Below are 27,083 nucleotides of genomic sequence, written 5' to 3' on the forward strand. Positions count from 1 at the left end.
AAAATAGAATTTTCAAAAGTGACTTGCAACTTCATTTTTTCAAGAGCTAGTGTATAGGGATGAATTCACACACATCACTTATAAACCTAATCAGCAAAGAAACTTCAATGCCCCCAGAAAGGTTTTGTAAGAAGCAAAGTTTAAAATGTATTACTAGAGCTTCACATATTAATTTGATTTATATATAAAAAGATAATTTGTTTAAAAGAATGAAAGAAAAGCAACAGAAAGATCATTTGTGAAACTTGATACATCAGTGGAGGTTACTGGTCATAAAAACATACTATGAAACATACTATAAAACATACCGTGAAACATACTAATGAAAGCCAAATACCACATGTTCTCACTTATAAATGGGAGCTAAATGATGAGAACATATGGACACAGAGGAGAACAACACACACTGGGGCCCTTCAGAAGGTGGAGGGTGGGAGGAGGGAGACACGATCAAGAATAACAATTAATGGGTACTAGGCTTAATACCTGGGTGATGAAATAATTGGTACAACAAATCTCCATGACACAAGTTTACCTATGTAACAAACCTGAACTTGTACCTCTGAAATTAAACGTTAAAAAAAAATTTAAAAAAGAGAGAGAGAGAGAAAGAAATGTGAATCAAGGTGATCTGCCAAATGGTGCAACAATTTAGCTTCACCATCAGAGTCTCCATTATACCAGTAAGAACTACATATAAAGGGAAATCTATTCAGGTTTAAAAAATACAAATGTGCTTTCTGAGGTCTAAATTACCATTATGTGGCAGTTAATAACTATATTTGTACTAAGTAAACAAGGATGATACAAAGAAAAATGCGATATTCTTCTTTTGGTGGTGGCATTATCTGTAAATGGCATTTCAAGCCTGATTCATGTTTTAAATATGATGAACAAAATGAATGAGCTTGTTTATTTTTAGCACAGCCTTTGTTTTTCTCATTTATATATTATCCTCACAAGTTGCAAAGCAAAATTTGTTTCCTTAGCATCTTCAAACAAATATACTTAGTATATTGTATTTATATTGCATCTTACCATTCTACTTGCAAAACTATTAAAGTAAATCAAGAAAACGTTCACTAAATGTCAAAATTACTAAGTCTATAAATTCAGAAAGCTTTTCAATTTTCTATCATTGAAAGTCTGCAACCGAAGGGTAAAAGTTGCTTTCAGGTAGAAAAATTAAGGCGGTGCATGATCAATAAAGCAAAAGTGGCAAATTAAAACAACTGATGACTCCATTTTAAGAGTATGAATGTTCACTGCATTATTCTTTCAAATTTTACTGTAGTTTTGAAGATTAAAAATACAGTTTGGGGAATAATACAATGAGATACCACTACATACCTGCCAGAATGACTAAAATGAACAAGACAGACAATAACAAGAATATATCTCATAATGGTGTAGGAGCATAAATTAGTAGACCCATTTTGGAATATGATTTGTCTTTATCTATTAAAGCTGAATGAATATACACATACCTTATAATGTAACAATTCTACTTAAAATATATACCCAGTAAAAAGGCACACATATTTTCTTCAAAAGTCAAATACAAGAATGTTCATAGTTATATTATTTGTAATAGTTTTTAATAGAAATAGTAAATAGAATAGTAGTAAATATTAAATACAATAGTAAATAAGCCAGAAATTATCCATTCTACTACTGAAGGGCTTTTGTGCCATTTCTATTATTATTTCAAATAATAGTCGATAATATTAATTACTAATATACAGTCAATAGTTAATAATAGAAATGGCACAAAAGCCTTTCAGTAGTAGAACAAATAACTTATAGTGTATTTATACAATGGAATAGTCTACAGGAATGAAAATGCTTAAACACCTGATTCATTCCACAAAATGGATGCTTTTTACAAAAGTAATGTTAAAAAACCAATGGAAAAATACTGTAGAAATATTTTTCAATGGAAAAATACTGTATACTTTGGTATATTTTAAATACACAGGCAAATGCCACGTATACTGTTAGAAGTGAGGATAAAGAGGTTATATCTGGGGAAAAGAACAGGACTGTAAAAGTGCAAAAGGTAGGCTTCAGGAATGCAGGTGATACTCCATTTTATATGAGTGATGGTTACCTGTGTATGGTATTCACTTGAGCCCTATTATCTATGTGTGATGTAATTCAAATTTATTTTCTGAGATATAGTATGGGCTGGCAGGAAATATCTTAAACCCTGGAAATCCAAAGGTAAGTGAATGCTCAATATCTTGGCTTAAGGAAGGTTTACTTTTTACTTGGAGGTGAGAAAAAAGGAAAGGAATAAGCTAATAAACAGTATTGAAGAATATGAAAAATTTCCTAGTGTGATATAGAACTACTTTAGGGAAAAGGGTTTTGTTTTTAATAGGATGAGAAGAGCCTGAAGGACAAGAAGGTTGCCGTAAAAAATATGAGAGAAGGACCTTCAGACTAAAGGAATAAGCAAGTTCAACTGCTTAGCATATTTAAGAAGGGGAAAGTATAAAATTCTCACTTAATGAGCAAAGATAGTGATCAAGTTGGAGAGGGAGGCTAGATGAGAACATAAAAAGTTTTTGAGGTGATGGCAAGAATTTAGTCTCTTGTTTTTCATATTGGGATCCTTGGAAGAGTTTTGAAAGACAGGAACAACATCTACTGATTTATACTTATAAGAAGTATTTGCTGATTGTCATATGAATATATGAATGATTTGAGAAGGGTATTTGCTGATGCAAGTCAAATGAAAGAAATCATTATAGAAGAGATCAGGATTTGAACTGGTAGGGTGGCAGCAGAGATACACGTAGTGAACATATTTTAAAAATATTTTAGGGTTAGAACATATAGGACCTGACAGTGATAGGAGGTATAAGGGTGACAAAGGTATAAAGGATCTCTGTCAGTTTTCGGCTGGTACAAACGGGATCATTTACTCAGATGTCAGAAACATGTTAAATCTGAGCAGAGTAAATAAGTGGTAGTGTCCCCAGATGTGTTTTAAAGATGGAAGTTTCCACCAATTTGGGAAGCCAAGGAGGGGGCAGATCACTTGAGTTCAGGAGTTCGAGACTACCCTGGCCAACGTGGTGAAACCCTGTCTCTACTAAAATACAAAGATCAGCGAGGCATGATCATGTACAGCTGTAATCCCAGCTACTAGGGAGGCTGAGGCAGGGGAATCACTTGAATCCAGGAGGCAGAGGTTGCGGTGAGCCGAGATCGCGCCATTGCACTCCAGCCTGGGCAACAGAATGAGATCCTGTCTACAAAAAAGTTAAAAAAGATGGAAATTTCCAGAGCACACTTATGGGAAGGATCATTAGAGAGTGATACTTTGATGATGTAGCCAATCAAAGAGAGAAGTCAGGGAGGGTATGGGGACAGAATCCTGAGAAGAAGGTGCAGATACAGCAGGTGGTGTCCTTCACTACAATTTGAATAGAGGCAAGATATTGGAATATTGGTACTAGTTCATATAGATTGGTAGAAGTGAGCTTGTCACTGTCCTATTGATTTAGAAAATTTATTTCTGAAATGTGATGTGAGCCCATCAGCTGGGATCCAGGGTGCAGGGGGTGTGGGTGCTGGTCGGTGAAGAGGCATTATGGATGGAAGGGGAAAGCTGGGCATGCTCCATTCTGACCTGGCTACTTTTAAGTAAGTGTATCCCGTAGAGCTGTCTAGGAATTTCTATGACTTAAATTTACTCTTCTACAAAATGAAGTTAATGATATCTACCTACACTCCAGTGCAGTAGGCCAAGAAGGATATGTCATATAAAAAAATGATTACTACATGTTGAGGTTCCAGAAAATACTGGCAGTTAATCTGGTTGACTATGCATGCACAAGTAAATTATAAATGATACATTATATAAATATAACATTAACTAAATCAATAAGATATAAAATCTGAGTTCAAAGTATACATTTTTCTTAAATAATTTCTATGATTCTTTCAGCATACCATGTCTCCACATTGTACTTAATAAAAATTCTGTTAAATCTTTATATTTTTGTACATTGACATTCACTTTGCCAAAATAATATACTTTTATATGTCATAAAACTGTAATTTTCTTATGTAGTGATTTTTAAATAAAATTCAATATGTTGGGAAAAATTGAGTGGTTCTAGATGAAAAATAAGTATGAAGAAAAGTAAATGATGAGGTCTGTAGGAGGATTGTGTACTATAAAAATATCTGAGTGAATGTATTTTCAATGAAAAGTAAGGTCTAGGTTGAGCATTTAGAGCAGAAAGCTCAATAACAAACACAATTTGATCTGAAGCAATTGTTATTTTAAATATTTTATGTCTCTTAGGAAATAAAATTTTTACAAATAATACTTTTTTTGCAATTGGTAATAAATTAGAGATATAAACACGTATTAGCTAAGAACAAACTATTATTGTAGAGTTTATCGATTAGAACAATCTGGCTTTTCCATTTAGTTAATGCATTACTTTTTCATTTTAAATGTTTGGCATTCCTTTTAGTAAAAGAATGGGTATCATTTCTAGGATGCTGACAAAGTGTCCTAGTTTACTTCTTTCTGAAATCACAATTTTACACTTGGAAGAGTCAGCACATCCAGGATGCTAATACCAAATTTAAGTGTTAAAAATACCTTTTTGCATACACATTAAATCCTCTTTAGCACCGGACTGAAAATGGAGTGAGATGCTTTCCCAGAGAAACAAGCTATTCCTAACAGTTACATATTTCCAGAGTCACAGTCACACAAGAACTGCGTCTGAAGTTGGCGAGAGCACCTCATCTGAAACGGTGATTCATACTTAGCAAATTTCGACCCAGTGAAGTTCATATTCTATTGATTCTTATTGTGTCATACTTCTTTTCCCTTTTATTACCTGAGTGAGTGGTAAATGGCTCAAATTAAAGAATTCTTAATTAAACTTCCATAAATTCTGTTTAAAAACTCTGAAAAAAAACTATTTTAAATTTTACTTTACATAATACATTAAAAAGATCCAAGAAAAAAAAAGGTCTTTAGATATCACAGACAATGCAAAAAGCTCACCGATTCTGGCAATCTACATAATTACAGAAAAAAAAAGAGATTGAGGGGAAGAATACATTTTATCTACACACACACACACACACACACATGCACATACACACACATTTGTTGTTTCAGTACAGAGTGGACACAGTAGTCAACTAATAGTTATAACCTTTCAACAGTCTCAAAGAATCGCCAATTGAAGGTTGTCAACTGCAGTATTTCAGGGAAGGAATTTGGACTTAGTCTTACTAAGGGGTTTCAGAAGATAGGATGACTCTATTACTCAGGCATATTCTTTAGTAGCATAAGGTAGATGATCTTTGAAAAAAGAGGATTAATGAGAACTGGAGGGGATTGGGAGGATTAGAAAGATTGGTAGAATCCAGAGTGACAGAGGAAAGAAATAAGACTGTTAGAAATATAATGATATAGAGTTGAAAATAGGAAAACAAAAGAATACCTACAAATTGCAAAGGATAAGACTAACTTATGGCAACATGACAGGATATAAAGAAAGAAACAGTGATGAAAATGAGTTATGAGGCAAAAATAAAGACAAGAACGTATCAGATTGATACACTGTTTTGTAGAAATTTTAAAGATCTAATATTAAGTAAGGATTAAGTAGAACAGTATGGGTTCAATAACACTTGATTTTTTAAAAGGTGAATAAAATTAATGTTTGCATGTTTACATATATATGTTTTTCTAGGTTTATGGAAAAAGGTGTAAATGGATAAACAAGGTATTAATTTGTGGATATACAGTTTGTAGACATTTCAGCTCAGTGGGGATTGGAAGAAAGGGAAATGAAATATAATTTGACTTGCGGCAATAAATACCTGTCACTTAAGAAATTAAAAGAACAAAAATAATATTTCAGAAAAGTGAAACAAGTAAGAGAAAAATAAAATGGAACTTCCTTGTGTGTCAGAAATGAACACATAATTGGGAGTTGGTTCTGCTTCTGAGTACCCAGCCAGGTTCTTTGGAAGCAGATCAGATGCTGACGTAATCTCGGCAAACTGGTGCTTTCACAGGCTTTGCACTTAGCTGAAGTTATTCCCCAAAGCTTTGGCTCATTTGTACGTTTTTTATTACCTAGAATTCAATTACTTGAATGAGGCACTCTGATAAAGAATACGGAAACTCAGATGGACAATTTGTGCCAGTATTTCCAAGATCACCAATAAGACAGATTAAAGAAAACTGGTATATGTCAGTCCATTTGCACACTCCATCATGTCTAGGATTGTTTCATGTGCAGGCAGGCAATTCATATGACTACTTTTAGAATCCTCTGCTATAGAGGGCTTTTATAACCAGGTATAAGCAAACAATATCCATGAGACATTTTAAATAAAGAAATAAAATCGATACCAGCCAAATTTAATTAGATAATTTGCCTTGACCCATTCTTTTATTTTTTTATACTCTTGAAATTTGTTCGACGTTTTTCTCTTAATATTTTCATAGGTGTTATGATTTAAACACGAGATAATGCCATTCAAGCTGGGAGGATAAGTTTTTCCCTATTTAGCAGTTTTGAAAAGGTTAAGCAACATCCAAGTCACTTAGTTAAAAATTAGTTTGATCAGTAAACATACACAGACTTCTATATTCTCATTCTAAGCCAATCTTTGTTAATAATACCAGGTTACATTTTTTAATTGAGCTATAAAATATTCTATTATGACTAAATTCACTTTTTTAAATGACACTGTGAAAAGTTGAGTAACTCTTTCCTGCACTACAAAAGTAAAAAGGAGAGGGTAATACGTTTATTTTGCAACATATTCTATATATTTCTTTGTTTATTGTTTGTATAGATGAATAACTGAATAATTCACCTAAGACTGTACAAAATAATTCAACACAATTTTAATTACATTTGGACACAGGAACTGGAAGTTCAATAAACTCACATAAACAGTAATAATATATCATTACTGGAGACAAGAATGTATTCATTAGGTAGGATGAATTATTTTCTTTCATTAGGAATAAAATGTACCTTCTTTTTGAGAAAACTTAACATCCTTCAGGAAACTAACCTTTAGGTTTCATATGTGTGTTTCATCAATTTACTTTTGAGTAATATAACAATTCCAGATTGACAGTATAATTATTACAGATTAAATAACATTCTATATTATTTAATATATCCTTGGAAAATTCGCATGATGTGCTGTTTATATATACACAGGAACTTCATAAACCTCAATATGCTAGTTTTATTAGTTTCCCATTGCTGCTGCCAAAAAGCACCACAAATTCAGTGGTTTAAAAAAACACTAAGTTATCATCTTGCAGCTCTGTTGGTAAGAAGTCTGACATAAGTCTCAACTGAGCTAAAATCAAAGTGTTAGCGTGGCTGTATTCCGTTCTAGAGGCACTAGGGGAGAATACATTTCCTTTGTCTTTTCCAGTTTCTGGATGCTGACCAAAGCACTTGGCCCTCTTCCTTCATACTCCAAACCAGCAAAATCAGATTGAGTCCTTCCCAGATGGGATCACTGTGTCCTCCTCTCTTTCTCCCTCTTTTACTTTTCAAGACCCTTGGGATTACATTGGACCCACCAAGTTTATCCCTAATTTAGGTTCTCTGATAAACGACCTTAATTCTATCTGCAACCATAACCCTCCACTGCTATGTAATATAATCACAAGTTATAGCAATTAGTATGTGAACATCTTGGGCACCATTATTCCGCCTACCATGCTAGCATTCAAGGTAGTCACATGCAGCACTTACACATTAATATGTTTGAAGTATTGTTGTAACTTCGCTCATAGAGTGAGTTTCAGAAGCTACATCACTTAATTTATCTTAGAATATAAATATTCTGAGTGAAGCTTGGTTGATAAAGAACTAGCTAATCAAGCTGATTATTGTCTCTTAAGTTTAATAAACAGTGTGATTATAAAGCCGTAAGGTGATTGTTGGTGGGGATGGAGAGAGACAGAGAGAGAGAGAGAGAGAGAATGTGTATATGTGTGTGTCTTGGGAGAGTTGTATGAAGGAGTACTTCAATTCATATGAACAACACTGAAATAATCTTGCAATATAGTAATCTTGTATATTTGCTAAAATATCAGTTTCACAACTTAATAATCAACTCAGACCTTCTGCTGAAACTATAGATTTATATCTCGGTTCCTAATGATTTACCTTGCACTTAAAAGTCTGGGCATAAATCACTAGGAAATGCAAAGTAAAAACATACAGTCTTTCAACTGATATATTGGCTGCGGAAACTTCATATCTTGTCTACTCTTCTTTTACTATAATCATTTGTAGGGTAAATTGGGGTTGTCAGCAAAGAACATTTTAAAAGAATTAGTACTAAAAGAGATATGTTTTATGCTGCAACCTAGTCAGATCTGAAAAAGCAATAATTATAACATTCAATTTAGGTAAACTTAATAAATATAATAGAAGATAAAATATATTGACTAATAAAATACATGGATGATTACACCAGTAATTTTTGGCAAAATTTGTTTTTACGGCATCAAGAATGTTCCATTTGTTTCTAATAGCAGACTCACATTGATGTAGTAAAAGCCATCTATGACAAACCCACAGCTGACATAATACTGAATGGGGAAAAGTTGAAAGCATTCCCTCTGAGAACTGGAACAAGACAAGGATGCCCACTCTCACCACTCTGCTTCAACATAGTACTGGAAGTCCTAGCCAGAGCAATCAGACAAGAGAAAGAAATAAAGTACATTGAAATTGGTAAAGAAGAAGTCAAACTGTCACTGTTTGCTGACGATATGATTGTTTACCTAGAAAACCCTAAAGACTACTCCAGAAAGCTCCTAGAACTGATAAAACAATTCAGCAAAGTTCCAGATACAATATTAATGTGCACAAATCAGTAGTTCTTTTACACACCAACAGCAACCAAGCAGAGAATCAAATCAGGAACGCAACCCCTTTTACAATAGCAAAAACCAAAACAAAACAACACAAAACTGAGGAATATACTTAACCAAGGAGGTGAAAGACCTCTACAAGGAAAACTACAAAACACTGCTGAAAGAAATCATAGATGACACAAACAAATGGAATCACCTTGAATATAGAATGATTGACATAAACACATACATCAGAAAAAGTAAGCAACTATAAAAAAAGTTGAAGATGAACATTTTTTAATTAAGGAAATATACTCTTTATACCTAAAATAAAAATTACACTAAATATATGTTGAATATGTGTTCACACGTATTTGTGAGTTTCCATTTCCATAATTTAAATGTATTTTAAGACAGTGTCTTCCTTGAAATCCATCTTCCCAAGCTTCAAGACAGTCACTCACCAGAGCATCCTCCTCCCACTACAGCTACTCCTTAGTTGCTAGTTTCTCCCCATCTTTTCAACCTATAGGTGTTTGTTGCTCCACTTCCGGTCCCTTATGTTTTTCACATTTTCTCTCATATTCAGTATCTTCACTTTAAGTGCAATCTAATATTGCATACGAATTCTTATTTTATTCCTGCACCACAAAGCTCTCCCTGCAACTCCACAATTGCGTATTCCACTGACTCCATTTTATCCCCACTTGGACATCTCAGTCTATAAATGTGCACAACTCAAGTCTTTGTTTCTACTGCCTCTCTCCTTCTCCTGTCCAACTTGATTCTCCTCAAGTATTTTGTTTCTTAGGGAATATCAACTGCATCCTTATTGTTTAGGATGCAAATATCACAGTGTACCCTTTCCCATCACTTTATCCCATCAGACTTATATCTTCAATAGTGACACATCCTGCCAACTTTATTTTCATGATAAATACAGAATCAAACCTTTTCTCTCAATCTCCACTGCTGTCACTCTGCTGCAGACAGCATCATCTCTCCCCAGAATTCTTGGGATGGATCTGTAACTGGCCCCGTTTCTGTTCTTGCTCCTCTTCGGTCTATCTGCAACACAGTGGCAAGAGTTTCTTGTTGAAATATAGATCAGATAATATCACCTCTCTGCTCAGAATGATCAAATACCACCCATACTCTTGTAGGAAAAATCCAAAGTTCTTACACAAATTCAGGATCTACACATGATCTGGTTTCCATTATTTCTTAACATTATCACCTCCTGTATTCTATTTGTTAGTCCATTTTCTGTTGCTATAACCAAACACCACAGAAAGAATAATTTACAAAGAGCAGGCATTTATTTCCTCACAGTTCAGTTATGGAGGCTAAGAAGTCCAGGACTGAAGGAACTGGCATCTCGTGGGGGCTTTCTTGCTGGGTCTTCATGTTGTGGCAAGAGCAAGTGAACCCACTCCCAAAAGCTCTCTTAATAAGGGCTGCAATTCACATCCTCACGACCTAAGCACCTTTCAAAAGATGCCACTTCCCAATACTGTTGCATTGGAGGTTAACTTTCCAAGACGTGGATTTTGAGGGACACATTCAGACCATAACACTCCATTTCAATCACTTCACTGAGCTCTGCTCTTCTTGTTGTGCGTCAAATAGTCAGGGGTGTTCCTTCCCTAGGACTCTGGTACTTGCTTTTCACACTCCCTGGAATATTGTTCCTGAGATGTCAACATGGTTCATATACACACTTCCTCCCAGGCTTTATTCAAAGTATTCTTCTTAGAAAGGGCTTCCTAGCCAAATAGATAAAATATCAAACCACCATCTATCTCTTGACAATCTTTTTTCTGCATTGCTTTTTCATTTTTTCCCTTTAACAATTTTCTACAAATACTATAAAATATTAACTATGCCCTGGTTTACCAGCTTTCTTCTCAAATAGATTGCAACCTCCACGAATGAATGAATACAAAATTTTAATTTCCTATATAACAGGTAAAATATAATTTAATATGTAATTGGATTTTATTTTTGCCTTAAAAAAATTTCTGCAAGTAGAATTTTAGTTACCAAAACAGGAACTCTACTGATTGGTCTTCGGGAACTGGTTTATTTTATAACCTCAACCATACAATGCTTTCCCATCTATTGCTCAGCTAAATAGAACAAATGACTCAAAAAGTGGGTACTCCATAACAGCAAAATTAACTATAACCAAAATATATTTTCATGTACACTATCATGGCTCATTCGAATTATATCACATTAGTAAAAACTACTAATGAGACATTAAAAAATAAATATAAACAACACAGAAAAATCTGGAAAACTCACATTTCTCTCTCACAATAATTTTTCTGAAATTTTAAAAAAATTATAGCATACATACAATTTAGTATCAAGTTTAATAATTTATACTTAATTGCCATACATTTATCATTGCTTTATTCAAATTATTAAATTAATTTTACCTTATTAAGGAGTTTCTTCATTTTTGTGATTTTTAAAATTATTTCCTAATTTATTCTCACAAGTTGTGTATAAGGGAGTCTACCCTTTCCTATCTCTCACAGTGAGTTGCAAATTGCTTTTTAAAATCGATATATTGATTTTCACTTCCACCAGGCAGGAGTAAGTATAAGTAAAAGTTTGATCATAACTTTGTCAACATTGGTTTCAGAAATTCTTTAAAATATTATAATTTGAGGCCAGGTGCTGTGGCTCACGCCTGTAATCCCAGCACTTTGGAAGGCCAAGGCGTGTGGATCACGAGGTCAGGAGATCAAGACCATCCTGGCTAACACAGAGAAACCCCGTCTCTACTAATAATACAAAAAATTAGCTGGGCTTGGTGGCGGGCACCTGTAGTCCCAGCTACTCGCGAAGCTGAGGCAGGAGAATCGCTTGAACCTGGGAGGTGGAGCCTGCAGTGAGCCAAGATCGTGACACTGCACTCCAGCCTGGGAGACAGATTGAGATTCTGTCTCAAAACAAAAACAAAAAAAAAAATGTATATATAATTTGATGGATTAAAATGGCATCCAACCTCATTTATATCACATTGGTAACTGTGGATCTAACCTAGATATTTTTATTTAAAATACTTTTAATATCAGGTAGACTGAAAATAATTGGATCAAATTACATTATCAGTAATATCTAATTGTGCATAGTTACATATAAGTCATATGTAAGTCATCTGTATTAATCCTAAAGGCCTCAAAATAATGGCAATAAATACCTATTTGAGAATCTTTATGATTATCTAAACATAAAATGAAATAGAAATGATAATTGAATTCCTTTTCAGTGGAGGCATCTGCATATCTTCAATTTATTTTACCAATAATTCATCTATCATATTCTATGTGCTTTGAGTAAAAGCTTGAATTAGATATAGTCCTGGCATTGAAGGATGTTGATTAAAGCAAATATTTCACTCAATATTTTTAGGGATCAAACTTTGTTCATTTTGTTCTCAGACCTACCAAGAAATTTCTAAATTTATGTGGCTCAACAATATAGAAATTTATGTATCAGAACTTTCTAGTATCCATAGAAGCAACATCTGAGCATGTCAGGTTGCACTAGGGCAAATGCTCCTCTTAGACCTGCTCCTACATTTCCTCTCTGTTAATTTTCCCAGAAATAGCTTCCTGGAACATGTACCACACTTAGAAGTCAAAATACTACCAGCAGTGATAGAGGTTCTTAATTATTTAACTTGTGCTGGCCTTTTCTTTATCATTTAAAAAGATCGTAATAAGGGATTATTTAAATAGATAATATATCTATGCAATCATATGCAATAATCAAAATGCATAATAATAAATATGGCAAGGACACCCACCAATTCAAAGTACCTTGACCTAATGAGTGACCTGTTAACAAATGGATGTCTTTAACATTGAACTAAGCATCAGACATATGCCTAATGGCATCATGTATCCTCTCTACTATTCACATGGAAGACAAACATCCTACAAAATTAGTTACATATAATATTATGAAATTGTATTTATTTTATTTAAATATATATTTGTGCACATGTGTTTATGTGACTGTATGCCTCTCTATATCACTATATCTTTCTTAAAATATATGTAATTTTAGTTGTACATATATATCCATATTAATCTATTCATTAAAAAGTTATTTTTAAAATATACACCAAGCATTAATAACGGTTACTGTTTAAGAATAAATCTCAAGTCACATTCTATATTTTATATGTCTACATTTTTACAACAAATTGTAAATGTGGATAATATGAGGAAGGATTGAAATAAAAGTTGAGGTGTATTCATAATCTTAAATTACATATTTCAAATTTAAGATTTCAAAATATTAGAAATTTAGATGTTCACTTTCATCCATGAAAATAATATAACAGAGAACACTAACCTTTCTTGTAGATGATTTTTAACCACGTTAGAATAACTGAAAGGCTTAGCATGCTTAATCAATTTTAATCAGACAAATCACCAAAGACATTGAATCTATGATAATTTGCCAACATTAGTGTAGACCTTTACAAATTGTAAGCCAGTATAAAACCTTGTATATTGAGTTTTTACACCTATTATCATCAACTTTTAGGGATAAAGAAAATGAACTACAGATCAGCAACACAACGCATCAATCCATGTCAGTATCCACCCTCTGCCATGTTTTCAAATCATTAAGCTCAGTTCTTTTCCATTGTGCTACACATGAGCACCTGTCTACAACTGTACCTTTTAAATCAAACTGTTTTCATTTTACTTCTGGAGGCTTTAAACACTAGAAACTACTCCAAGCATATAGAATAACTAGAGTGAATGCTCCCTCCCTACAACCCACACATACACAAACTCCCAAAATATAATAGAAGCAATTATAGAGAAGAATCAGTATCTTTTATTTATTATTTATATTAAAAGATCATCTGAAAAAAATTAAAGTGAAATTTGTCTTTAACCTCATCATTTATACTATCTCTCAGTTTTAATTTCCTCTTGTCCCAAAAATGTTAGCATATGATAATATAGCCCTCGCCCCTCAGTTTACTGGCAAGATCTTTCACAGTACTGTGTTAGGGATCTAGGAAAACACCTACCAGTTGAAACACATTCATTATCAAAGCGAAAGGAGGGGATTTATCTGTAGAGCACCCAAACTGGACTGGGCAGTTGCCTACTCAAACAGCATACGCATGAACCTTTTTCTAGATACATCCTTTGATTTGACTTAGAGCAGTGGTTCCCACTGAGTGGTTCTCAAAATTGCATTGAGAACTACTGCTCAAAATTGCTCTAAGCAGTGGTTCTCAATGCAATTTTGCACTCTCCCCAGGGGATAGTTAACAGTGTTGAACAATGTATAGAGAGAATTTTTTATTGACACAAGTTGGAGGTGCTACTACTGGGATCTAGTGGGTAGAGAATAGGTATGCTACTAAGGAGCCTACAATATACAGAAAAGTCCCCCAGGAGAATGATAGAGCTCATAATACCAACAGCACCAAGGTTAAGAAGGCCTAATCTAGAACGTCATACTACAGATATGTATAATGGAAAAGTATAATGAAGGCATACAATTAAGCACACTAGGGCTTAAAATTCTCTACTTATTAAAAAAAAAAAAGAAGAAAGAAAGAAAGAAAAGAAAAGAAAAAACACCATATATGTGCTCTATCTTTAATGTCTCAATCTCTTTCTTCACCTGACTTCACTGTATCAGATATATGGATTCAAAAGAAGTAAGTTTTTCCTGATCAATAAGTTCAATATATTTTATCCTAGCTCTGTTGAAGTGTTCCATGCATGTTTAGAGTCCGAAAGACAGTTAAGTCAGGTTGCAGATATTTAAGGTATACTTCTGTCCAATAAGTTAAATAAAGGACTGTTGGGGTCCCAAAACTTGCACACATGTGGTTTGTATTCATCAGACTGCAAAAATCAATGCAAAGCCTAATAATGCTATTTATATCAGCCAATGAGACAAAAGTACTTTATATTTATAGCAGCTTTCATCTAAATAATTTATAAAGTTGGAATAAATGACTCATATATTCTCACAAGTCCACTATATCCATTTGAAATCAGTCATTGAGAGGAATCATAATTTCCAAATTGCACAGTGTATGGACTTCATTCTAGCACTGGTTGCTATTGTTCATGCTTGTGACTGCTATAGCTAATTATAATCAGTCTGCACTGGATACAGTTACAGCTAGAGTTTCCTGCCACTCACTGTCCTTCCACTATTATATTCTCCTTTGCTATTGGGTTATCTTCAGCTGGTCATTTCTGTTGCATGTATAACAGCCAATGCTCATTTTCTACCTCCCATTGTTTTCAGATAGGCAATCAATCTTGACCATTGGTATCAGTTCCTTTTTGTTTGTTTGTTTGGTTTCTTAAGTTAGCTATCTCCAAGAAAACGCATCAGAAGTATGGTTCATAAAATACCCACCAAGGTGCACTAAGTGAATGTCTTATGGAGGAAGTATATTGGTTGACCTATCCCAGGTTAACTTATTATTAAGATATCCAGAATTAAATAAATAACAGAGGCTTGAGGGCCACTGCAATCATAATTGGTGATAGCACCAGAGTGTTACACAATGGAACTAATTATCTACGAGTATCACATCCTACCTTCTTCCTCCCACATCCCAACAAGGTATATGTAAGATCTAGGCTGGACCTCAAACTCTTGATTTAGAATTAAGCATAAAAAAACAATTATTGCAGGAGCAAAGCCCCCTGCTTTGAAAAATCTGTGGGTGATCCCAGAGTGAAAAATAAAGGTTTGAAAACACAGTCAGAGCCTGTAGTTAGTTTTTTTGGCTGCATAACAAAATCTTCCTCTGATCTGTCTCTCGGCTCAAAGCAGTGATGCCATCACCTGAGCAAACCGAAAACCATAATACTTTTAGCTAAGATTTTTATTTTATTTTTTCTTGACTTCCAACAGGGAAAAAGCAAGGAACATTTATTCTTGACCACAACATTAAATGCAATGAGACATTGAAATAAAAACATTTTAACAGCCCTAGCTAATAAAATTCTATTTTTTTCACCTGTTACATACGAGAGGTTTGCCTACAGCCACATCTGTACACAACACACACACACACACACACACACACACACACGCATAAGGCATAATTTTACCTTGTTTTGAAGACATAAAAATCAAGACAAAATAATAGTTATTTCCATACTCAAACAAGAAGTTAAGAAAGGGAAATGAATGGGAGTTAACAAACATAAATAAAGTGTGTTGCTGATCACAGGAACCTACCTAATTTCTTTTCATGCATCATTTATAAGTGCCCTTTAAAAGAAGCAAAAGTTTCATCTTAAGCTTTAATAAGCATTTAAGGCAGGGATTCGTGGGAAGAAGAAAAAAAAAAAAAAGAATGAAAGAATATAAATGAGGCTTGTCCTACTGCAGTTTCGGTGCTCAGAAATCACGTAATTTTAGAGGATACCAGAAAGGCAATAATTTTTTAAAAAGCACTATCAAAAATTCAATTTCAGTGCTCCTGTTTCTATTCTGACCATGCGTTCCCTCACTTTTACAAATAGACATAAATGACAGCTTATACTGGTGCCATCACTATTGCAATGTGCCTTGCAGAGAGTATCCTTCCAACTTCTTCAGGGAAGACAACAGCACAGCCACAGATAAACATAAACAGACACGCAGCTGGATTCTGAGACTCGCATTCGATAGGCTCTATGGCAGCATTCCTGCATAAGAAAATCCAAATGTATACCAGCGACAAGGCAGCCGGCATTAGCTACAACTTTCCCCTCAGCCCTCGATCCTGTGATACCCGGAGGAGAGGAAGATTTCACCCAATATTGTCTTGACTCAGAACTGGGTAAAGCAGCCCCGCTGTACCCAAAAAATATTCATGTCACTACAGAGTAAAGTGTCATTTATTGAAGCCTTACCTTGGCTGACTTGCCCTAACTGGTGGAAAGGAACTTAATTTAAAGAAGCAAAGAGGGGACTTTCCCAGAGCTCTGGGCACAGCTGCTCGCGGTCCTCGGAAAGCCCAGACTCAGGCTCCGCGCACCTCTAGCCCTGGGCTCCGAGGCTGGGTCTCTGCAGCTCCCGAGCGCGCCTCTGATTGGCTGGCGGCGCCTGTCTGCCTGATGCTGCGCTCTCCAGGTCTCTCCTCCTTCCTCTTCTCCCTGGCTTTCCTCTCCGCGGCTCCCTTCCCTTCTGCCTCCTTCTCCTCCCAATCCCCCATCGTGCACACTTTTGGGGCTGCACAAATTCCACAGCACGCAAAACGGACACCCTTTAGCCCCCTCAGCAAGGTCATGTGGAAAACAATTCAGCTCATACTACTACTCCTAAGTAAAATTCCTGATCCAAAGGCATCATCTTAAGTACCAGATCTCTTGAAAAATGACGGCCAGCACTCCGTGACAGTTTAGACCATCAATTCTCTGCGGGGGAGGGGAAACTGGAGAGCGAGAGGGGTTTGACTGTCAGATGGAGTGGGAGTAGCCACCGGGAGGGAACCAGGAAATCAGGCAGGGCAGGCGCTGATGTGGCAAGCTGGTAATAAATTTTCATATTCCCGTGCAAAGTCGTCACAGCCTGCTAAACATTCAACTGCTGGCTCATTCATCAGTGATCCATAGTCCTTTAACGCCTTCACCCAAAGTACTCAAGATATGGAGGGTTTTTAACAGACAGAGCTTCCCCTTGGAGGTCAGCATTTATATTTGTGAAGACGAATAGGAGCTGCGATCCTTTTCCAACTCCCTTTGCTTTGTGCCAGGAAACCTAACACACACACAAACTTCTCACCTCTTATTACTCCAGAATAAATTAAATCGATTTGCAATGTACATAGCTTTTGATAACAGGGATTTGAGGTCTGATGGGCTGCATTCAAAATTGATTTGGACAGCTGAAACAACTTTAGTACTTTCTCCCTACACGAAGTCACCCACACTCACCCATTAAGAACATCAAGCATCCTTATTTAAAGTAAACAAGTGTAGGAGTTTATGTAAATTGAATGGCTATTCTAAGGGTCCCCTGGCAGATATATTGAGAATTGTACAAGACCCCCGTCATTGCAAACACTAAGAGAACGATATTACTTTTTCTGCTTGGTTGATAAAACTACAAATGCCCGGGTTCAGAGGTTTAAAGGAACAAAGACTTAAGCTTAAGAGACGTAGAGTTATAGGGTGCACAAGCGCTAAAGGCCAGAAGACATGGATTCAAATCACGAGTGGGACGTATCTTTACACCTGAACCTGTTTAAGCTTTTACCCCTCTCAGGGCCTCAGGAAGCCACTCCAAAACCTGGAAGGCAATCCTCACTTTAGCAGGTCTCTGTGAAGATTTAAACATCTGTGTACTTGTTCAAACTTATGATAAACTTTTGGTAAGGTTATATAACTTCTAATTAATTACCCCTCTTTTCTTCTTCCCTGAGAAAGATCAAAGAGGTTGAAAAGATAAGGTAAGTTGTATTTCGTGGAATTTTAAAGGGTCTGAGAGTGAATGTTTGAATCGGCTAAAGTCATATTTGACTATTTTGTTTGAGTGATGTGAAATGTGGAAGGATTTAATTTTATTTAGCTTTCGAAAAGATTAAACAAACAGGAGCAATGAGGTAGAACAAGAATTGGGTTATTTCTAACTGGGAAGGAATTGAATATTTCAGTGTTCTGTTGCTCTTAAGGAAGACGTTAGAAGTCAATTAGAATTTGGAAATTTCCAAAAATTTAAACTTTTAGAAAAAAACGGAATGGAAACAGCAGCGTCAATATGCCAGTATTATATTGTACATTATATATTCTTTCTTATGCAGCTACTGTTTTCAATGGGGGATTCTCCTTGTGTACTGTCCAGACACAAATTCTTAATTTATTTCAGTTTATTGAAAGAGATATGAGAGAATACATTTTTAATCTTTCTATGTTGATGAAGCCCTGGGTGCCCAAATAAAGAAACAGCTATGAAAAATAAAAGAGATAGAAAAAGAATCTTTAAGTCTGTAAGAGGTCCTGTAGTTTAATTGTTAAAATTCATGTAACAACATTCTCTAGAAAATCGTAACTCTGTTTATTTGATGGCCTCTAGTTGAATGAAATAAAATGTTTGTTTGTCAGCTTGCTACTGAAGCAGTGGCTGAGACACAAGCAATGAGCATCCTAGGGACATACTTGAAAACAAAACCTGTTTTTTGCTGGTCTTCCTTGGTGGTTTTCCCTGGATAAGACTGTAATAAGTGCATCCAGTGGACAGTCATAATGGAAGTCAACAGGCACTTGCTCCTGAGTGCAACGATAAGCAGAGAGAATTGTCAACACTGCCAACCAGTACAATCCATTTCTAGAAAAAAGAATTCATTCATCCAGGAAGGATTTGTATCTATGAAACCACACTCTTGGAATAAGGGCTCTAGATTCTCCACAATCCCAATGATGCATACACACTGGGTTTAAATGGCTTCTGGAGTTTGACATTCTGAAACTGTGCCAATTTTCCCTAGCCATTGAAAAGTAGAGCTGTCAGCCACTTAGTGCATCTCTTGTATTTTCACCTTAAAACAAACGAGGAGGAGGAGGAGGAGTAGGAGGGGGAGGGGGACGAGGAGGGGGGGAGAGGGACGAGGAGGGGGGGAGGGGGAGAGGGAGGGGGAGGGGGAGGGGGAGGGGGAGGGAGGGGGAGGGGGAGGGGGGGACGAGGAGGGGGGAGAGGGATGAGGAGGAGGGGGGGAGGGGGAGAGGGAGGGGGAGGAGGAGGAGGAGGAGGAGGAGGAGGAGGAGGAAACGACGACAAGTGAACCAATGTGGAACTTGCTGGTTAGGGAAAGTCAGGTGGTGGGCAGGTGTTTGTTTTCTCTTTATGTAAAAGATTACTTCAAAAAAGTGGACAATGCATTAGTCACCAGAATTTATTACAGAACTAATCTCTGAAAGTGAAAGCATGGACATTTCTGATACTGAATTCCCACTTTCATTACCTTGGGAGAGTTATTAGAATCATTTTAGCTGGTGACAGAGAAACATCCAACACACGATTGATGCTGGTCAAACCATAGAACCTGGAAAGATAAAATTGTCATGCTAAATTGTGATCGTTTTCTGAGAGAGAGACTCAGAAAATTGTCTCTTTAGATGTCATCTCATGCTCAATTTTACCCTGGAAATTTAGCAAGCTATGTGATGTTTCCAAACCTGAATAAGGGAGCAATGTAAAGGAAATTTAGAGATACCACTTGTTATAATTCAGTTTTTAGAGCAGTCAACTGCACAAACATGGTGCATTGGCTCATTAAAGTTTTACTGAGATATCATTGGCACAAAAATTATATATTTAAGGTATACAACTTGATATTTTGATATACATACACAATGTGAAATGATCATCTTATAACTAACGTATCTATCTCCTCTATGTAGTTACACCATTTTTGTTTACAAGAATATCAAAATATGTGATCTGATTTTTATATAAAGAAAAAGAGCTAGTAAATTATAAAGGAACAGGAAATTTCTCTACAACTATTTATTTTATGTGTTTGGTTAGCAAGAACTACAGTTTGTATATTTTTGTTAAAAGAATAAAAGAGAAAACAAATTGATAAATAGTGATCTCTATAGTATGAAAGATGACCTAATTAAGTTAACCTTTACTCATTCTGTAATCTCATTTCAGTTTAAGAATTGCAGAGAAGGCCGGGCGTGGTGGCTCACGCCTATAATCCCAACACTTTGGGAGACCGAGGCAGGCGAATCATGAGGTCAGGAGATATAGAGACCATCCTAGCTAACACAATGAAACCCTGTCTCTACTAAAAATTAAAAAAAAAAAAAATAGCCAGGTATGGTGGCAGGCACCTGTAGTCCCAGCTACTCAGGAGGCTGAGGCAGGAGAATGGCGTGAACCCAGGAGGTGGAGGTTGCAATGAACTGAGATTGCGCCACTGCACTCAAGCCTGGGCAACAGAGAGAGATTCCATCTCAAAAAAAAAAAAAAAAAAAAGAATTGCCGACTATTAGTAAAATATTAACGCAGAAAAATGAAAGACATCTATCAAGAAGGTTTCAAAGATAACCATATGTGCAATTAATACTAAAAAGTAGCATATTCCTTACTCATAATAATAATTAGGTCCATGTGTTCACTTTTTAGATTTTTCTTCAATGCATATATAATATCAAAGAGCCAATTAGCTTTTTTGTCTCCCATGTGGTAGTACGAATAATTGACAAAGCAAATGGTAAAACTCCTCAATTTCTATTACATATATATTTTATTTCTGTAAAACAGGTAATTGTCGTACTACCAATGATGAAATGAGGGCACTGAGTTCCCAAATAAGTTAAAATAGAATAGATTATGAATTCTAGCTTTAAGTATTAAAACAGAAAATATAAAGCACATGCCAGACTTTAGAAACAAAACAAAATTCAACTGTTGGTAAACTCGGGATTTGATGAGAATAAATTAGTACAGAAAGACTAGAGTTAAGCAAATATTTTCCTAACTTTCAAAACTTAAATGAATATGAATTCTATAAATTAGAAATTATTGAACTAAATGTGGAAAGTGGAAAAGGTATAAGGTGACTTATTAAGGAGATGAGCAGACCACTATAGGAGAAAACAGTGGGACCGCTTGGGTTTGCATTACCTTCACAAATAAGTCATTTCTTTCTCTTCCAGACATGCAAGACTGGAAATAGAAAAAATGTATATTGTTTTTTCTACATCATAATCATCATCATCATCATTATCGTAGCCCTCATGATTTCATTATAGCCTACATGGAGAATTTTAAGTATAATTCTTGAGTATTGCTACTACAATTTTTGGGTGTTGAGTCTTTAAGTACAATTTTTGGGTGTTGCTACAATTTTGGGGTGGTGTTGTAGTAAGCAACTACCTAAGCATGTTTAAAAATGTCAATATTCCTTACTCAAGGAAAGTTTCCAGTAGATAGCTGTAGAGCTCCAACTCTAAACCTGGCCTGAAACTGGCTTTTATCAATACCATGAACACCAAAGTCGTTCATGAAGAAATTGTCCCTTAGCAGAGCCAGTATTCTTGAAAAACTGGAGTGACATCTCAAATATAATGAAGTAGAAATTCCAGAGCTGGATCCCAAAGTATGAATGTATTAAATATATGGTAGTGTGGGGACAGACTTAGAACCAAAACCTGTGAATATGATTTAGATATTTCTACTGACAGTAATTTCAGTACAAATCAATTATGTGACACAGTTATCAAAAGTGTAAATATAAATTTAGACATCCTTAATAATACCAAAGCACCACAATGAATGTGGTGCTATTACTATCTCTACACTATTAAAGATGAATTCCAAAAATATTGAGAACTTACTTGTAATATTGTATTTTAAGATTATAGCTAATTCTGTTGGTTTTAATTAATGTATATTTTTGTTAGCCTCACCAGATTGCATTCATTCAGTTGACAAAGCTGATACCATCTCTAACTCCTCTGTTTTCCTCACCATTTGAACAATACTAATTCCTTGCTTTTTCTGTAGCACACACATATACATACATATAGATATATACACACATAGATATAGAAATATAAATATTAGATATATAGATATACCTCTATATATCTTTTATGTGTACACACACATATACATGCATATAGATATATACACATACAGATATAGATATAAAGATATTAGATATATAGCTATACCTCTCTAGCCTCTCAGTTCTGTGTCCCTGGAGAACCTTGACAGATACAATAGGTAATGTCATGGCCATTTTACTGATGACGATATTAGGCACATATATTTATGTAATTTTTCATGTTTGTTTAGTTCCAGATATTGTGCCCTTAATTATTATGCCACGCTTCCTCTAACTATAACACAAGTCGCTAAAATGGCATACTGGCAGACTATTAAAAGTATTTTTCAGCATAAAATATTAGAGCCTAGTTTAACCTGTTGGAGAAAATGCTTTCTGAGAGGAGGTGTTCTTTGAGCTGTATTCTTTGTTCTGAATCTTGAAAGAGGAATAAAGTAGAGGTAGGCTACAGAAAAAGCAAGGAATGGGTATAGTTCAAATGGTGAGGAAAGGGAGGAGTTAGAGATGGTATCAGCTTTGTCAACGGAATGAATGCAATCTGGTAGGGTGTATATCTATATGTGTGTATATGTGCGCACATGTATACACATATACATGTATGTATGCATACCTGCACACACATAATGCATACATATGTGTATACACATACATGCATACACACATGCACACATGCATACTCACACATATGCACATACATATGCACACATGCACATATACGCATACACGTATGCACATATATGCATACACATACACTTATGCACATGCATGCATGCACACATACACATACACACATATGTGCATGCACACTTACACATATGCACATATATGCATATACACATACACATATGCACATATATACATGCACACATATGCACATATATGCATACATTCATACATATATATATACACATACACCTCTCTATTTCCTATGTTCTATTTCTCTGGAGAACCCTGGCTGATATAATAAGTAATGTGGTAAATAACTTTCTCTATCATTGAATATTAATGTCATCCCAAGTTTTTGATATAAATAATGTTTTAATGAACATCTCCATTTATAAATTTTTCCTAGGTCTCTGACTATCACACTTGAAAAGGCTACTGAAATTGAAACTATATACATATAGACAGAGATGTACATGTGTGTCTGTGTGTGTGTATATATAGAGAAAGAGACTATATATATACATAGAGAGAGAGAGAGAGAGAGGAGAGATGTAGAAAAAGATATATAGAGAAAGAGCTAATGCAATTATGGAGTCTAAGATGTCCCATGATCTGCGCCTGCAAGCTGGAGGCCTAGGAAAGCTGGTGTATTTCCAGTTCAAACTCGAAGGCTTGAGCACCAATGCTCAAGGACAGGAAAAGATATTCCAGCTCAAGCAGAAAGCAAATTTGTCCTTTCCTCTTCCTTTTTATTCTACTCAGGCACTCAACCGATTGGATGAAGCACACTCACATTGATGAGGGTGGCCTACCATGGTAAATGGCTAAGCTCTTCCAGAAACACCCTTGGATACACTTGGAAGTACTGTTTTACCAGCTGTCTAAGCACCACTTAGCCCAGTCACATTGAAACATATAATAAACCATCTCACCTATTTCTAGGCTTCCTAGGAGAATTAAATATGCATAGAAAGCTATCAGGCATATAGTAGAATTTATGTGAACTTGCTTTTTTATCATTATATATATACATATCTGTTTATTAATTGAATGCAAGCTACAAATGTGTATCTGGTACAAAAAATGTCTTAATGCAGCTAAGTATAATATACATAACTCAAGATTGGCATTGGAAGACATAGAGTCAAGCCATACATTGACCACTCATATTAAATAGAGTTGTTGAACCAGATTGTTTTACTCTCTGAACGTACTGCCTCGCTTTTAGACTAGGATACTACCCTCATCTGATAGAGCTGTTGCAAGCTTAAAAAAAAAAAATAATAAGACTTTAAATGTGCCAAAAGGTCTAGTATAGTCTTTGGCATAACAAAGACTTTGGATAATGGCTGGCTAAATCCCAGTTGTAAGTGCTCAGTAAATGTGTGCTACTATCATAAATCATATTTGCTCTCTGTGCTTCCTTTATAGCAGAAAGAGGCAAGTCACGAATAAACAAAATCTTAGCTGGAAGCTTTTCATTAAAAGAAAAACTACAGCTTCCATTGAATATCCTGGGGATAGTACTCACTCAGTTCAACCTCCCATATCTGCATTTAACTTTTTGGCTCTATGTAACAAAAATTGACATTTAGAAGATCCTGAAGCATTTTAAGATTCTTAACCACCAAAGAAATATTATATTGCACTCAGGGCACAATATTTATAGTACCGGTAAAGAGGCAAATGTTCAAAATCATTTTAATGACTTTTGTTTACAAAAAAAAAAAGGGCTATTTTATTAATATTCAATGAATCTGAACTTAAGGTTGACCAAATCATTGATCTTTTCAGAACTATATTCAATTTACTAATGTGCATTTGTGCCCATCCCCTAAAGTATAGTAATATATAGTAACCCAAAATTACTGTTTTCTTTAGGAACATTTTATGAGAGACTTTGAAAAATGATGCATATATTGTACCTCTTAACATTTAACATATCAGATTTTTCTGTCACTAGAAGTTCTTATGCAATATTTTCAATAAATGATCAGTATCATGTTCTACAGTGTACATGTTTTGGATTTTCTCTATTACTGAACATTAATGTCATTCCCAAGTTTTTGATATAAACAATGATTTAATGAACATCGCAGTTTATAAATCTTTCCTGGGTCTCTGACTATGGCACTTGAAAAGATTACTGAAATTCTAACTACTAGATAAAACATATGAACATTTCTCGAAACTCAAGATTACTTTACTGCTTCCCAACACCATTAGTGAAGTGTAAAAGGTTAAATAGTTCCTCACTACCTTCTAGCAATACCATTTTCTTCTATGTGCTTATTCAACAGTTGAAAATTAATATCTCATTGTTTCAATTTCTGTTCATGTGGTTACCAGAATATTTACTGACCATTTTCTTGTCCTCCTTTCATAATTTCTGTTCACATCCATTTATCTATCATGTTATTGCTAATTGGGAAATATAATGGATGTAAATTGTCTTAATGGTCAGTCAGAGGATATGCTAGAAAGTTCTGAAATTTCTATTGTTCTTTCTTACACATTACCAAAACAATATGGGTCTCTGTGAACATAAATATATACACATACATGTATGAATACATGTACACATGACTAGATTTATTCAGAAAATACAAACAATATCAGTTAACAAAGAATGGATCTAGGTTTTGTAGAGGGACATAAAGAAACTAAGAAACTAGAAAGAAGTTACTAAAATGCTGTGCAATACCATAGATTCCATAAGTTATATAAGGATAATGTCCCTAATATATTAAAAAATAATTACTTTCAATGAGTTGATAAAGCATTGTTGGGAGAAGTAGAATTTGAGGTAGGTTTTAAATAATAAGGAGGTCTAAAATAGAAAATGATTAATGGAAAACTTTTAAAACAAAATAAAATATTTTAAAAAGCAAGTTATCTCTCCAGAGACCTATGCATCAGAATCTCCAAAGAATGTGGCCTAGCTATTGAAATTTAAAAATAGTTCCCCAGAATATTCTGGATGGCTGTACACTGTTATAGCACATATCACATTTATGATATATTTTGATTGACATTTATACTCTCTCTTAAGATCCGCAAAGCAGACTTACTATAGAACTCAGGCATTTCTGAGAAGATGAATAAAATGGAATACAACATTTTCAAAATTCAATCTTCTTTTCTGGGCCATTGCTGGACAGTCTCAAGCATTAATTACTCCTGTATCTAGGCTTCCAGTATCACTTTGTTTTCATCTATGCCTAGGTACTCAGCAGATAGTAACATAATGTGTCCATAATCATATCCTTATGCAGAGGTAAACTCTAAAGTCTTTGAGAACCAATAGAAAGTATACTTAAAAGTTTTCTATCCCAGCATTTGCTTCATCTGATTGCAGGTCAACCTAAGTGCAAGGTTTATGGACTGCAACAATGGTAAGCTATAGCCCATACCTCAAGAAGCTTATAATACAGTGGAGGATGCATAAATGTCAACATTTCATCATAATGCAATACTATCATAAAGGCATGCATAAGGTGTCATGAAAGTTTCTTAATTCATGTTGAGTATGTAGAGAAAGTTTCCTAGAAGAGCTAAGTTGGACAATAAAGAGATATTACTCTAAAATGACAGGAAGAGGACAGAGAACATGACAGGGTGTTAAAAGATGTTCATAAAACCTTGTATCCAAAAAGAAAGGTAGAAGCAGGCTGGAAACATGAAATGGAAAATCAGGGCAAAGTGATCATGCAGAAATTATATTCCTGTTAAGGGCCTTGGACTTAATTAAATGAGTGATTTAAACCAGGATAATGAAATGGTGATATTTGATTTCACAAGTAAGTCTCTGCCCCACTGGCAAAGTGGCCAAGCTTAGGGGAGTAAAATTCAATACTTGGGGACTGGTTTGGAAGCTATCCAGAACAATCTAGAATGTTATTACGAGTTTATTGGCTACATAAGTTTTGCTGGAGA

General features: G+C 35.1%; 1 protein-coding gene across 2 annotated transcripts in view; it reads right to left on the reverse strand.

The window, feature by feature from the left end:
• The window catches only part of CDH18 (cadherin 18), a 780,971-nt gene that overhangs the window by 482,666 nt on the left and 271,222 nt on the right, over nt 1-27,083 (reverse strand). The window contains exons 1-2 of one of the 2 annotated variants that reach the window (XM_033178840.1): nt 16,816-17,058; nt 9,845-9,961 (exon numbers count right to left, since the gene is read on the reverse strand). The gene's annotated coding sequence lies outside the window, so the exon portion shown is untranslated. Of the gene's footprint in view, nt 1-9,844; nt 9,962-16,815; nt 17,059-27,083 lie in introns of those variants that run through there. The other variant, XM_033178841.1, reaches the window with a different exon arrangement.

The sequence above is a fragment of the Trachypithecus francoisi genome, unplaced genomic scaffold (genome assembly GCF_009764315.1).
Source record: "Trachypithecus francoisi isolate TF-2019V2 unplaced genomic scaffold, Tfra_2.0 Lachesis_group2, whole genome shotgun sequence".
NCBI lineage: Eukaryota > Metazoa > Chordata > Mammalia > Primates > Cercopithecidae > Trachypithecus > Trachypithecus francoisi.